The sequence below is a fragment of the Coffea arabica genome, chromosome 5c (assembly GCF_036785885.1).
Source record: "Coffea arabica cultivar ET-39 chromosome 5c, Coffea Arabica ET-39 HiFi, whole genome shotgun sequence".
Taxonomy (NCBI): Eukaryota; Viridiplantae; Streptophyta; class Magnoliopsida; order Gentianales; family Rubiaceae; genus Coffea; species Coffea arabica.
In genome coordinates this window covers 11,168,467-11,183,153 of record NC_092319.1, presented here as the reverse complement: position 1 = coordinate 11,183,153, position 14,687 = coordinate 11,168,467, and positions in this window count along the sequence as shown.

Sequence of the window (14,687 nt, the reverse complement as noted above, 5' to 3'; positions counted from 1 at the left end):
CTTCTATCCGGCCAGAAACTGGCCGGATTCCAGGCAGTGATTTTTCCAAAATTTTTCCTGCTTTTATTTGAAAACCGGCGATCGTACAAATACATCAAACGCACAATATAACGAATCCAAGACTTGGTAAAGACATATATACATGCCATATATACATGAGAAAGGTTCAATTTACACCTCAAAGGTACACGAAGTCATATACATCAAAAGTTCAAGTTCTCGAGGAGCCTTTCAAAACTATCACTTAACTAGCTCAACTCATATCAAAACTTGTTTCCAATCATGCTCCTGTAAGGAAAACAAAACAACGGGGGTGAGCTTACGCTCGTGAGGTACCAAATGCACAATTTCATGATACAACTATTAACACATATACATAAACACCTTCATACAAACATACACATATAAAAGGATACATGTGACCCTCAAGGGCCGGTTTCCGATTGCCATACTTGATCGCACACGTTGACACTCCGTCAACCATTTAAACAAACCAAGATCCGTAGACACCACTTCGCACCATTTCCTTCCACCATTCACCCCCTATTCGGGCCCGCCGCCTCATAGTTCCAAAAGGGTAATACTCGAGTATACCACAAGGTCGAGGAGTTAACACTCCACTCGCCTATCAAGAACCCAAAGGCTCATTAACGAATCGCCCAAGCCCTTGCCGGCTCGACTCGAATAACGGTCTAAGGGCATGAGCTCAATTTCACATTAATATTAAGGCATTGCCCCATCAAAGGTCAAATCATGTATATATACCACTTCACATCCAAACAATAATGGTAAATGCAAGTAAGTGGTCAAGAGCGATCAAGTACACTCTCGACCCAAATCAAGACATTTAAAATCACATAACAAGTATGTTCATCATATACTGGTACACTCACCAAATTTTCAAGCAAGTCACATGTTTGAATCAGGTGTAGGTCCCGGCCCACCGGTACGACCTAAAACAAGCAAATAACCATATTGAAGACTCAAACACAATTCAACGTACAAGTTTAACTTACTAATGCAAGTTGCTCAAAAGCCAATACAATGAAACATTAAGGTGTGGAATGTGAGTAAAAGCCCAAAACTTATCCATTTCTACTCAAATCCTTCTCAATACAAAACCATCTATATTTCTAACCATTTGGACGGCATAACCCCTTAATTTCTTTGATTTCCCCAAACTAGTCAACAACATCCAACTCATACCATTACACTTAGATATCACTAATTGATCCATTCATCACATTTAAGTCACAAACTACTCAATTACCCATCAAATACTAGCATATACACAATACATAGAAAAACCCCAATTTATACCAAAACCTAAAAACCGAAAATCCTACAAATGCTGAAATTTTTCCACAATTAACCACAATAAACATATCTAGGCTCCAAATCATACCATGTGAACCCATTACACCTTCCACAACCATGAGTTATCATATAAAACAGAAAATTCCTCAATAAATAGAAAATTTCCATAACTCAACCACAAGTCTTGAAATAACCCATAAAATGGCTTCTATAACCACTAACATGTACTAATTTCATCTCACAACCAACACATAAACATTTCCTAACTTGCTTACCTTACAAATGTGGAATACAAGGTAGAGGATAGCTTTTCTCTTCAAACAAAAACCACCAAGTAGTTCAACCCTTCCTAGCAAGCAAGTTTTGTGGAGAAATTTGAAAGATTAATGGTTGGTTTGCAAGATTTGGCCAAGAAATGAAGCAAAAGTTGAAAAGGTTTCTTTCTTTCTTTCTTCAAGGTTGGTCGGCAATGAGCAAGAGAAAAATGAGTAATTTTGGATCAATTTTTCTCTTAATAAGAAAGGTAAAGTGAAAGTCAAAAGTCCAACTTCCAATAAGATCTCAACATGTGTTTTCCAAGCTTATCCAACATCTTTGTCTTGTAAAAACTTAATTATACTAGCTAACCACTAATTAGCTCATAACACTAGGTACTAAAGCTTCCGTATAGAAAATTTCTCAAAGTCACATTTACCGGTACCGATTACCCTAGTGGGTCCCACATGCACTGTACACCTCTATAAGCACAGAAATTGACCTAAACCCAGAAAATGATGCAAAATTCATATTTTCTCATAAAATTCCCCAGAAAACCTACATATAAAATAAAATCCCAAAAATAGACTTAAAAGTCCCAAAATAAATACCCGGAAAATAAAAAAAAAATAATAAAATAATAAAAAAAAATTTTCGGGGTCTCACACTCTCTCCCCCTTAAGTAATTTCGTCCTCGAAATTTCTCACCTGAGTCAGTAAACAGTTCTGGATATTTGGTTTTCATCTCACTCTCCATTTCCCAGGTTGCTTCCTCAACTCCGTGGTTCTTCCACAGAATTTTCACCAGCGGAATTTGTTTATTTCTCAGCTCCTTCACTTTTCTATCGAGTACTTGCACGGGTTTTTCTTCGTAAGTAAGAGCCTCGTCGATTTCAATCTCTTCCGGCTGAACAACGTGAGCTGGATCGGGGTAATATCTCTTGAGCATAGACATATGAAATACGTCATGAATCCGTGACAGGCTCGATGGCAACTCAAGTCGGTATGCGACTTTTCCAACCCGCTGAAGGATCGGAAAAGGTCCTACGAATCTGGGCTGGAGTTTCTTTCCTCTGCCGGCAGTAACACTCCGTAACGGTGTAATCTTCAAGAATACTTGGTCTCCTACTTCAAACTCCAGATCCTTCCTTCGATTATCGGCGTAGCTCTTCTGGCGACTTTGGGCTGTCTGGAGTCTTTGACGGATTAACTTAATCTTTTCTTGTGCCTCCTCCATCCACGGAATAATAGTAGGGTCTAGGATCCTTTTCTCTCCCACTTCATCCCAATATATCGGTGAACGGCACTTTCGCCCATCAAGGGCTTCGTACGGTGCCATTTGGATTGATGAATGGTAGCTGTTATTATAGGCGAACTCTACTAATGTCATGTGCTGTCCCCAATTACCCCCGAAATCTAAAATACTTGTTCGTAACATATCTTCGAGGGTCTAAATCGTCCGCTCCGACTGTCCATCCGTCTGAGGATGATAAGTAGTACTCAGATTCAGCTTCGTCCCTAAGGTCTCCTGAAACTTTTGCCAAAATCTAGACACGAAACGAGGGTCTCGGTCAGAAACGATACTCACGGGCACTCCATGTAATCGTACAATCTCCTCCAGATATACTTGGGCTAACTTATCCATGGAATACTTCATATTCACTGGTAGGAAATGAGCCGACTTAGTCAATCGATCAACGATCACCCATACGGCGTCATGTCCTCTTTGAGTCCTAGGTAATCCAGAAACGAAGTCCATAGTGATATGTTCCCATTTCCATTCAGGAATTTCTAAAGGTTGTAGCAATCCCGAAGGCTTCTGATGTTCAGCCTTAACTTGCTGACACACTAGGCAGGTTTGCACGTACTGAGCTATCTCTCTCTTCATCTTGCCCCACCAGTACAATTGCCGCAAGTCACGATACATCTTGTTACTTCCTGGATGGATTGTATACTTAGATCGATGAGCTTCCTCCAAAATTTCCCTTCTCAAATCTCTATCATCAGGTACTACGATTCGATTTCTAAATCTTAAAATCCCTTCAGAGCTCAAATTGAAATCGGAAATTTCCCCTTTCTTCACCTTTTCTATCCAATTTTGAACCATCGAATCCTTAATTTGAGCTTCCTTGATCCTTACCAAAAACACGGACGTCACTCGGATGTTTCCAAAGGTTATCCTATTATGCTCCAGCTTTGGATTCCATTCTCCTACAACTCTCAATAATTCCCACTCTTTCACCATCAATCCAGAAATCTGAGCCTTTCGACTTAAGGCATCGGCTACCACATTGGCCTTACCAGGATGGTAATTAATCGTATAATCGTAGTCCTCCAAGAATTCCATCCAACGGCGTTGTCTCATGTTCAACTCTTTCTGGGAAAAGAGGTATTTAAGGCTCTTATGATCGGAATAAACTTCAAAAGTCACTCCGTACAGATAGTGTCTCCACTTTTTCAGAGCGAAGACAACTGCGGCCAATTCTAGGTCATGGATGGGATAATTTTGTTCATGAATTTTCAATTTCCGGGAAGCATAAGCTATCACATTTCGGTGTTGCATTAGTACACATCCCAATCCTTCTTTGGAGGCGTCGGTGTAAACAGTGAAACCGTCTGGACCGTTAGGTAAGGCTAAAATAGGGGCCATTGTCAATCTCCGTTTCAGTTCTTGAAAGCTAGTTTCACACCTATCGCTCCACAAAAATCGACCACCCTTTTTTGTTAGATCGGTCAAGGGACTGGCAAGTTTCGAAAAATCCTTAATAAACCGCCGGTAATAACCTGCCAACCCTAGAAAACTTCGAATCTCAGTCGGGTTCTCGGGTCGCTTCCACTCAGTCACGGCCTCCACCTTAGCCGGATCTACCGCAATTCCCTCCTTTGATATCACGTGCCCCAGAAAAGACACTTTGTCTAGCCAAAATTCACATTTGCTAAATTTGGCATACAATTGGTGCTCCCTCAGGGTTTGTAGAACCTCTCTCAAACGTTGTTCATGCTCCTCACGGGTTTTTGAGTAAACCAATATGTCATCGATAAAAACAACAACAAATCGGTCAAGAAAGGGCTTGAAAATTCGGTGCATAAGGTCCATGAAAGCAGCAGGGGCATTGGTCAATCCAAAAGGCATCACGGCAAATTCGAAATGCCCATACCGCGAATTGAAAGCAGTTTTGGGCACATCTTCTTTCTTAATCAACAGCTGGTAGTACCCCTGTCGAAGGTCTAATTTTGAAAAGACCACCGCACCTTGCAATTGGTCAAATAACTCATCAATGTGGGGTAATGGGTATTTATTCTTGATAGTCACGTTATTCAACCCTCGGTAATCAATACAGAGTCTCAAAGTCCCGTCCTTCTTCTTGACAAAGAGAACGGGCGCCCCCCAAGGCGATCCGCTCTCGTGAATAAACCCCCGCTCTAACAGGTCTTGCAACTGTAGTTTTAACTCTTTGAGTTCCGCGGGTGCCATTCGGTAAGGGGTTTTAGAAATAGGAGAACCCCCTGGACAAAGGTTCACTTCGAACACCACTTCTCTCTCTGGAGGCAAGTTCACTAACTCGTCAGGAAAAACATCAGGGTATTCACTAACTACCGGGACGTCCTCTATTTTCAGTTTGTCGGCAGGAGTATTAATAAGAAAAGCTAGGAACCCTTGTGCCCCTTTGCTCAATAATTTCCTAGCTCGAATACCCGAAATCATAGCGGATGAGGCTAGACTACCCCTCACATCTAACCTCAAAGTTGCCTCCCCCGGAATGCGAAATTCAACAGTTTTCCGTTTACAGTCTAGCTGAGCATCGTACCGAGCCAGCCAATCCATGCCTAATATCACATCGTATCCCTTTATGGCTAAACTTATCAAATTCCCCAATAACTTCCGCTCACCTACCCAGATCTCACAATTCGTGTACATTTTGCTAGAAATCAAACGTTGGTCCCCCGTAGGAGTACTAACTTCTAACTCATAAGGAAGAATAACAGGGTTTATATCAATCCCACACATAAACTCGGGGTTAACAAAGGAATGGGTAGCTCCAGGGTCTATCAAAATTCTAGCTAGGCGGTGGAAGACAGGAATCGTACCTTCCACTACCTCGGCGGAATCAGGAACTGGCCGTTGCTCAATGGAGTACACCCGTGCGGGTACCTTTGGTTTGGTACTGTCTACCCGGGATTGACTTGAGGTAGCCTTAGATGTCATCGGGGTAGTTCCTCTCGCGTCACGTGCCTGGACCGGACAGTTGGCGAACCGGTGCTCCGCACTTCCGCACCGCAAACACTTATTCTGCTTCCTCCAGCAGTCGTCCTCCGTGTGATTGGGTTTCCCACAGAAGTTACACGGACCACGCGCTACAGTAGCGGAACTCCCTTGTGTGGTGCTCCTCGACGGCCCTCGGCCTGGTTGGCTTCCTCGGGAAGAAGCCCCTCTAGCTGGACTCGAAAATCGTCCCCCTCCAGCTCCCCTTCCAAATTTAGGAGGGGGAGGGGTACTCTTATCCCCTTGAGTTGAGCTACTCCCAGCAGCTCCCCGCTTTCGATTTTGGAAGTTTCTCACCTGGAGCCTCGCATTCTCGGATCGTAAGGCCTTCTCAACAGCATCACTAAAAGTAGTGATTTGGGCAACAGCTAAATCCTTTTGGATTTCCACATTAAGCCCCTGAAGAAAACGCCTAGCCCTCCTTTGTTCGGTGAAAATGAGCTCAGGAGCAAATTTAGATAAACGTGTGAATTGGCTCTCATATTCGGCCACCGATTGTGTGCCTTGGCGTAGACGAATAAATTCGTCCTCCTTTTTCTCCTGAACCAACGGTGGAAAATACTTAGCGTTGAACTCCCTTACAAAGCTCGCCCATGTTCTTGGCGTCTGTTCTCGCTCCCATTTTGTTCGAATAAGGTTCCACCAAGAGCGAGCAGCCCCTTCGAGTTGAAAAACCGCAAAGGTCACTTGCCTCTCCTCCGAGTAACGCAGGGCGGCAAAAATGTCTAACATCTTCTCCAACCATTGTTCCGCTACGTCCGGATCGGGCCCTCCGAGAAATTTAGGTGGAGAAAATTTTTGGAATCGTTCGAGAGCTCGGTCTTCGCTCTCGACATGATTTCCAGGATTTCCAGGGTTGCCGACAGGTGGATTAGGGTTTGGGCCCTGTTGCTGCACCACCTGGGCCAGGAGATCGGTCATCCGCTGGATAGCAGCGGCCACTTGCACATTAGGGTCGATTTGGGGTTCAGGAGTTGGTTCGGGCACTTCAGTTCCCGTACCCTGTTCAGTCGTGGGCTGTCTACCCCCACGTCCTCTACCTCGGCCACTACGCGTGCCTTCCATCGTTCTAGATCAATCTAGGGCCAAAATATACCCATAAATATAACATTAACAATAAAGGGTACATACCCTTGTACACAACAAACATGAGCAATTAACCAAACAATCATTTCACAACACACTTAGGCACCTAACACATAGTCATGGCATTCACAACAAGATCAAACATTTATACAAAACAGTCAGTCAAGTACAAACAGGGAGAATCCCTTACGGAAATGGCGTTACAAAAGTAATATATACAAAACTAGTCCACCTTACAAAACGACTAGATAAAGGTCCTCCCCGACCCACCATTCCGTATCCCATATATATACAAGAGTCAAAACCGTCCAAGGTGGTCTAAAAGCCAGACCCTAGCCTACCGTGGGATTAGAGGACCTACTCGCTTGGGCGGGTTCACCTCCAACTCCGCCTCCTACACTAGAGTCCTTGTCCCCACCTCCTACACTAGAGCCCTCGTCACACTCGTCCCCTACTAGGTCATCACATAGGTTCAGAATCGATCCGGCTTTCTCCTTTAGTTGTCTCGCCCTCTTGGCCGTACGTTTGTGCATCTCCTCAAGTTGCGAACACAAGTCGTCCACCCTATCTTGACCTTCACCTAGGTCATATTCCAATTCCTTAATTCGCTCAGCTTGCCTCTTGTTGGCCTCACTTAATCGATTTACTTCAGCTTCAAGCCTCGCACAATCCTTGGCCAACTCCTTCCTTTCTTTGTCCACGGCCAATACTAGAGTATTGGGATAGGCAAACCTCTGACGGCACTCACAACGCCGAAGGCGACTAGCAGAACTCCAACGTACAGTTGACCCTCTCGGCCGGATCTGGTACCTAATCATAGGAAGTACTCCACGGCCCCGTTCCACGGTCGGTCTCTCACTAGACCCACTAGGCACGTCCATCCTACACGAAAACGCAAATAAACTTAACACCCTTAAGAAAATAATCACATACAAGTCCCAAGTCAAGAAATTTCTAACAAGCCCAGGTTAATCTAAACCTAGGCTCTGATACCACTTGTGACGACCCCATCTTCCCCTAAGGCGAACCAGAGGGGTCGACGGACCGCCTGCCCAGCTCTCGCCAGGACTACGGGTCGCAAACAAATCGAATTTCGTTTAATATATAAAGGAAAATTTAACAAAGTGAACGATTTATCCCATTATCTTGCTCCTATAACCATAATATCATTATGCAAGAAAGTATAGCGCTCGAGCACTTCAATCGGACAAGAAAACGAAAAACGAAAATTTGCCGCGGATGAACAGTAACCGGCCACGTCACTATCCGGCCAGAATCTGGCCGGATACCCGGCCGGATTCTCGGCCGGATAGGAGGCCGAGGCTAGACCCCAAAGGGGTCGTAATTCCCCTGTCAATCCGGCCAGCAATCCTGCCGGAAATTGGCCGGATTGCTCTGGCCGGATTCTGGCTAGTAGCCAAAGTCCAAATTTTTTTTCTTTTCCCCTGCCTATCCGGCCTTCTTTCCGGCCAGAAACTGGCCGGATTCTGGGCCGGATTCCAGGCAGTGATTTTTCCAAAATTTTTCCTGCTTTTATTTGAAAACCGGCGATCGTACAAATACATCAAACGCACAATATAACGAATCCAAGACTTGGTAAAGACATATATACATGCCATCTATACATGAGAAAGGTTCAATTTACACCTCAAAGGTACACGAAGTCATATACATCAAAAGTTCAAGTTCTCGAGGAGCCTTTCAAAACTATCACTTAACTAGCTCAACTCATATCAAAACTTGTTTCCAATCATGCTCCTGTAAGGAAAACAAAACAACGGGGGTGAGCTTACGCTCGTGAGGTACCAAATGCACAATTTCATGATACAACTATTAACACATATACATAAACACCTTCATACAAACATACACATATAAAAGGATACATGTGACCCTCAAGGGCCGGTTTCCGATTGCCATACTTGATCGCACACGTTGACACTCCGTCAACCATTTAAACAAACCAAGATCCGTAGACACCACTTCGCACCATTTCCTTCCACCATTCACCCCCTATTCGGGCCTGCCGCCTCATAGTTCCAAAAGGGTAATACTCGAGTATACCACAAGGTCGAGGAGTTAACACTCCACTCGCCTATCAAGAACCCAAAGGCTCATTAACGAATCGCCCAAGCCCTTGCCGGCTCGACTCGAATAACGGTCTAAGGGCATGAGCTCAATTTCACATTAATATTAAGGCATTGCCCCATCAAAGGTCAAATCATGTATATATACCACTTCACATCCAAACAATAATGGTAAATGCAAGTAAGTGGTCAAGAGCGATCAAGTACACTCTCGACCCAAATCAAGACATTTAAAATCACATAACAAGTATGTTCATCATATACTGGTACACTCACCAAATTTTCAAGCAAGTCACATGTTTGAATCAGGTGTAGGTCCCGGCCCACCGGTACGACCTAAAACAAGCAAATAACCATATTGAAGACTCAAACACAATTCAACGTACAAGTTTAACTTACTAATGCAAGTTGCTCAAAAGCCAATACAATGAAACATTAAGGTGTGGAATGTGAGTAAAAGCCCAAAACTTATCCATTTCTACTCAAATCCTTCTCAATACAAAACCATCTATATTTCTAACCATTTGGACGGCATAACCCCTTAATTTCTTTGATTTCCCCAAACTAGTCAACAACATCCAACTCATACCATTACACTTAGATATCACTAATTGATCCATTCATCACATTTAAGTCACAAACTACTCAATTACCCATCAAATACTAGCATATACACAATACATAGAAAAACCCCAATTTATACCAAAACCTAAAAACCGAAAATCCTACAAATGCTGAAATTTTTCCACAATTAACCACGATAAACATATCTAGGCTCCAAATCATACCATGTGAACCCATTACACCTTCCACAACCATGAGTTATCATATAAAACAGAAAATTCCTCAATAAATAGAAAATTTCCATAACTCAACCACAAGTCTTGAAATAACCCATAAAATGGCTTCTATAACCACTAACATGTACTAATTTCATCTCACAACCAACACATAAACATTTCCTAACTTGCTTACCTTACAAATGTGGAATACAAGGTAGAGGATAGCTTTTCTCTTCAAACAAAAACCACCAAGTAGTTCAACCCTTCCTAGCAAGCAAGTTTTGTGGAGAAATTTGAAAGATTAATGGTTGGTTTGCAAGATTTGGCCAAGAAATGAAGCAAAAGTTGAAGAGGTTTCTTTCTTTCTTTCTTCAAGGTTGGTCGGCAATGAGCAAGACAAAAATGAGTAATTTTGGATCAATTTTTCTCTTAATAAGAAAGGTAAAGTGAAAGTCAAAAGTCCAACTTCCAATAAGATCTCAACATGTGTTTTCCAAGCTTATCCAACATCTTTGTCTTGTAAAAACTTAATTATACTAGCTAACCACTAATTAGCTCATAACACTAGGTACTAAAGCTTCCGTATAGAAAATTTCCCAAAGTCACATTTACCGGTACCGATTACCCTAGTGGGTCCCACATGCACTGTACACCTCTATAAGCACAGAAATTTACCTAAACCCAGAAAATGATGCAAAATTCATATTTTCTCATAAAATTCCCCAGAAAACCTACATATAAAATAAAACCCCAAAAATAGACTTAAAAGCCCCAAAATAAATACCCGGAAAATAAAAAAAATAAATAATAAAATAATAAAAAAAAAATTTCGGGGTCTCACACGCCTGCCCAACTCTCGCAGGGACTCAGTCGTTCTTTAATCAAATCCAGAACAAATCACAAGAATAAATAGAGCAGCAATCCAAACTTAAAGTGGAACTTATATACATTGCTATCTCAAAAGAAAGTACAACCATCAAATGTACAAAGGTTCTCACTTCACCATACAACTAGCCCGTGCCAAGCACTAGGGCGAGAACCATTACAAAAGAAACAAAAGACCTAGACTATACTAGTCTATGCTCTCATCCTGCTCGCCGTCCCCTGTTAAGGAAAACAAAACTAAAGGGGTGAGCTAAAAGCTCAGTGAGGTTCCAAACAGATAATCAAACAATCAAACAATCAATTCAATACATTAAACATGGAGTATCAATAATTCAAGAAACATTTACCATGGAAAGCAATAGTAACATTCATTAAAAGGATACGGCTCACAAGGAGCAATTCGTTCATTCGTTCTCCTGACATTTCCCCTTATTCCTCCAATCATTTGAAAATGCATTTTTCGTTTATCAATAAACCCTCGTTCGTTCGTTCGTTCGTTCATTCATTCATTCACCCCCGTCCTGGCCGTTGGCCAGTTTCCACCAACCTACAGGGTAATACTCGAGTATACCAAACGTTCACCCAAGTCCCTAATCGCCCGACCGAGTCCGCTTCTGGCTCGAGACGACCGGTAACAAGGGGCAATGGCCAGTTCAGCCCAAAAGGCTTACATTCATGCGCAAGTAACATTTCGATCATTAAATCCTTGAAAATTGCACAGTTATTTAGGTCGAGTGCGATAAAGTACACACTCGCCTAGAAAGCTCGTTTTAGAAATCATTAAAAGCAATTAACACATTAGCAAATGATAACAACAAGCCATAAAGTCAAATAAGGAACACTCACCTAGATATACAAAATAACGTGCAAAATATCCTTCCGGATATTACCCTTAGTCACCAATGAAACCTAAGGTTGAACAAGAGAACATATTACAGTTTATCGAGCAAAACATTTAAGGGAAACAAAGAAACCCGACTAATTAGGAGTAAAACGTGTAAAGATGACTTTCAAGTAAGAAGAGGGTTGTTTGAACCCCAGGATGAACAATCATGTTTTAAAATGGAAAACCGGTCATGGTATTGGCCAAACAAAAGTATACAAGTTCCAATAGAAACCTAGCCCTCGAGCGAAAATTTGGGCAGCACGCCCTTTGTGTTTACCTAATTTTTCAGCCATTTTGGCTTCATTATTTTTCCTCAACCACAACCCAACATCACACATAAGCAATTCAAGTCAAGAGCCGTTCCATAGGCTCACAATATCATAAGAATAAGAATTACAACAATCACAAGTGCAGAAATTCAACTTAGCACAAGACAGATTTGACGTACGAATGCGGAAATAACATATCCGAAGCTATACTTATTGGATTGAGACAAAAACTATGCCGTTTCGAAGCTAAGACACAGAGATACAACATTCATGAAGGTCACTTAGTCCAGTTCCTAATGTAACTTAGTCAAATTCTCAAATTACTAAAGCAGAAACCAATTCGTCGGCTGTTTAAACCCAGAACACTGTAATGGACATATCTCAGAGTACACAAGTCCAAATCAGGTGTTCTTAGAGGCATTTGAAAGTTAATTCAGAATACTACAACTTTCATGTTTTGGTAAAAAGCTAAATCAGAATGAATCCTAGTCGAAAAATGTGATAAACTGGACTTAACTGATCACACGGACTGCTTGGGAAATACTTAAAACAGTAAGGGTATTTTGGACTTTTCATGTCCTACGTTGCTCCGATTGAGATGAAATTTTATAGGCACCTATAAAATACCATTCTCTACAACTTTACTTCTTTGACCTAAGGCCAATTCGGCCTCTAACATAGGGCTACAAAACCGGACAGAATAGAAGAACAATTTTCCAGAATTCTGAAATTTTCAGTTTCTAGTGGAATTTTCTCAAATTTCTGGTTCTAATCACCACCAAACAACCTTATATAACCTTAATTACAACATTTACAATCATACAACAAGTTTAGGCAGAGAGCTATGTAACCCTAGCTTGCTTATTCATCCCAAAATTCATCACAATCACTTGCATAATCATGAAATTAAGCCAAAACTTAAGCTAAAAATCATCTTAAACCCAAAATTTAAGCAACAAGGATCATGACCAGATTTGTACCTCTAAAGGAAGACTTGGATGAGTGATAGTTTACTCCCTTTGAAATTTCTTGGTTCCTCAAGCTTCCCAACTCACAACCTCCACTTTAATCGGTTTGGAATTGGAATTCCTCACTTAGTTGTAGCAAATCAAGAAGATGGAATGTTTTTTTTCTTGCTTTCTCTTTCTCACACTCTTTGGTTCGGCCAGCAGCAGAAATATGGAGAGGAAAGGTGAAAAAATTGGTTAAGTAAGATGCCAAAGTGTCTTGGTCAAGATACTCTTAGGTGGCGACACTTGTCGCCACCACCACCTTTCTTTTTTTTCTCTTTCTTTTCCTTCTTTTCTAGCCACTAGTTTTGGTCAGCCTTAGCTGTAATATAAGAAGATATTTTGCTCAAGTATCAATGAACTTGTAGGGTAACAAAGTGGTGGTCAAGTGGTGCGTTCAATCGGTAGTGCGCGGGACCCGCCGGTTCGCGCCGTTTTTCTTAAAAACTCACGTACTAGGGTTTTTACTTCCCATTCACTAACCTTATATCATTGCCACTAGTCACATATTATTTCTCACTTAAAAGTCACTTTTAATCCTCAAATTTAATCCTTACTCTGTACCGAAAATTCATCCGGCGAAAAATCGCGAAAACCCTAATTTTGCTCCAAACTTGAAACCGAAGCGTAAAACCCTATTTTCTAGGTTTACTTACACTTATTGTGAAATAATTGGGTAGTGGGCTTTGATAAATAATAATTTTCAAATAAAAGGGTATTTTTGAGAAAAATACAAGAAATTTGCGAGTCCTCACAAAGGGGAATGAATGGTGGACGGATTGGTGTTAAGCGAAGCACTACTGGATTGGTTACTTTACTAGAAAGTTGACGGAGTGTCAACTAATACTTGATCAAGCTCTGGTAAAGCAATGGGACATTGGCTCCTGAGAGCCATCTATATCCTTATACCTTGATTGTTATTGGTAGTGTTATTGTTTCTTTTAAAAAAGAATTTTACACTCTCTCATTTTGAGATTTGCTACTTGAAGTGTTATTGCTCACTTTTATGGACTGGTTATGCTCGCTACTTTGCCACTTTGATACGTGAACTTTTCAATAATTGTCAACTTGCTATTTGAAATCTCACTGGGTTTTTAACTCATTCAATGCCATTTATTTTCCTCACAGGGGATACGAGCGAGGTGTGAGACTGGTACATGCTAGCGTAGTCTAATTTTTGAAAATTTTGTAATTGTACTCGCGCTAGCATTCGACTAGGGTTGATTGTACTTGAATTGTAAACATTTGAAAGTGTCTTGGTGTGTAGAATCTTTGTGATAACAGGTATCTTGGGAGGAAAATATCTAGTCACCGTATTATGAGTGACCAACTAATATTTATAGAAGTACAAACCTAACAAACTATTTACAAGAATACCCTTACTAATTTATTATCTACAAGAATACTTATATTCTCTTGACACTCCCCCTCAAGTTGGAGCATATATATCATAAGCACCCAACTTGTTACAAATGTATTTCACCCTAGAGCCCCCTAAACTCTTGGTAAACACATCAGCCAATTGATCTACAGACGGTACATGAGATGTCTTGATGACCCCGTCAAGCAATTTCTCTCGAATGAAATGACAATCAATTTCAATATGTGTTGTCCTTTCATGAAACATTGGATTAGACGCAATATGAACAGCCGCCTGATTATCACACACTAAATTCATAGGCTGTTTATGCTCAAACCCAAGTTCCAGTAACATGCTCTTCAACCAAACCAACTCACACACAGTGTGAGCCATAGCGCGGTATTCAGATTCTGCACTTGATCTGGATACAACTGTTTGCTTCTTACTCTTCTACGACACTAAATTACCACCAACAAACACACAATA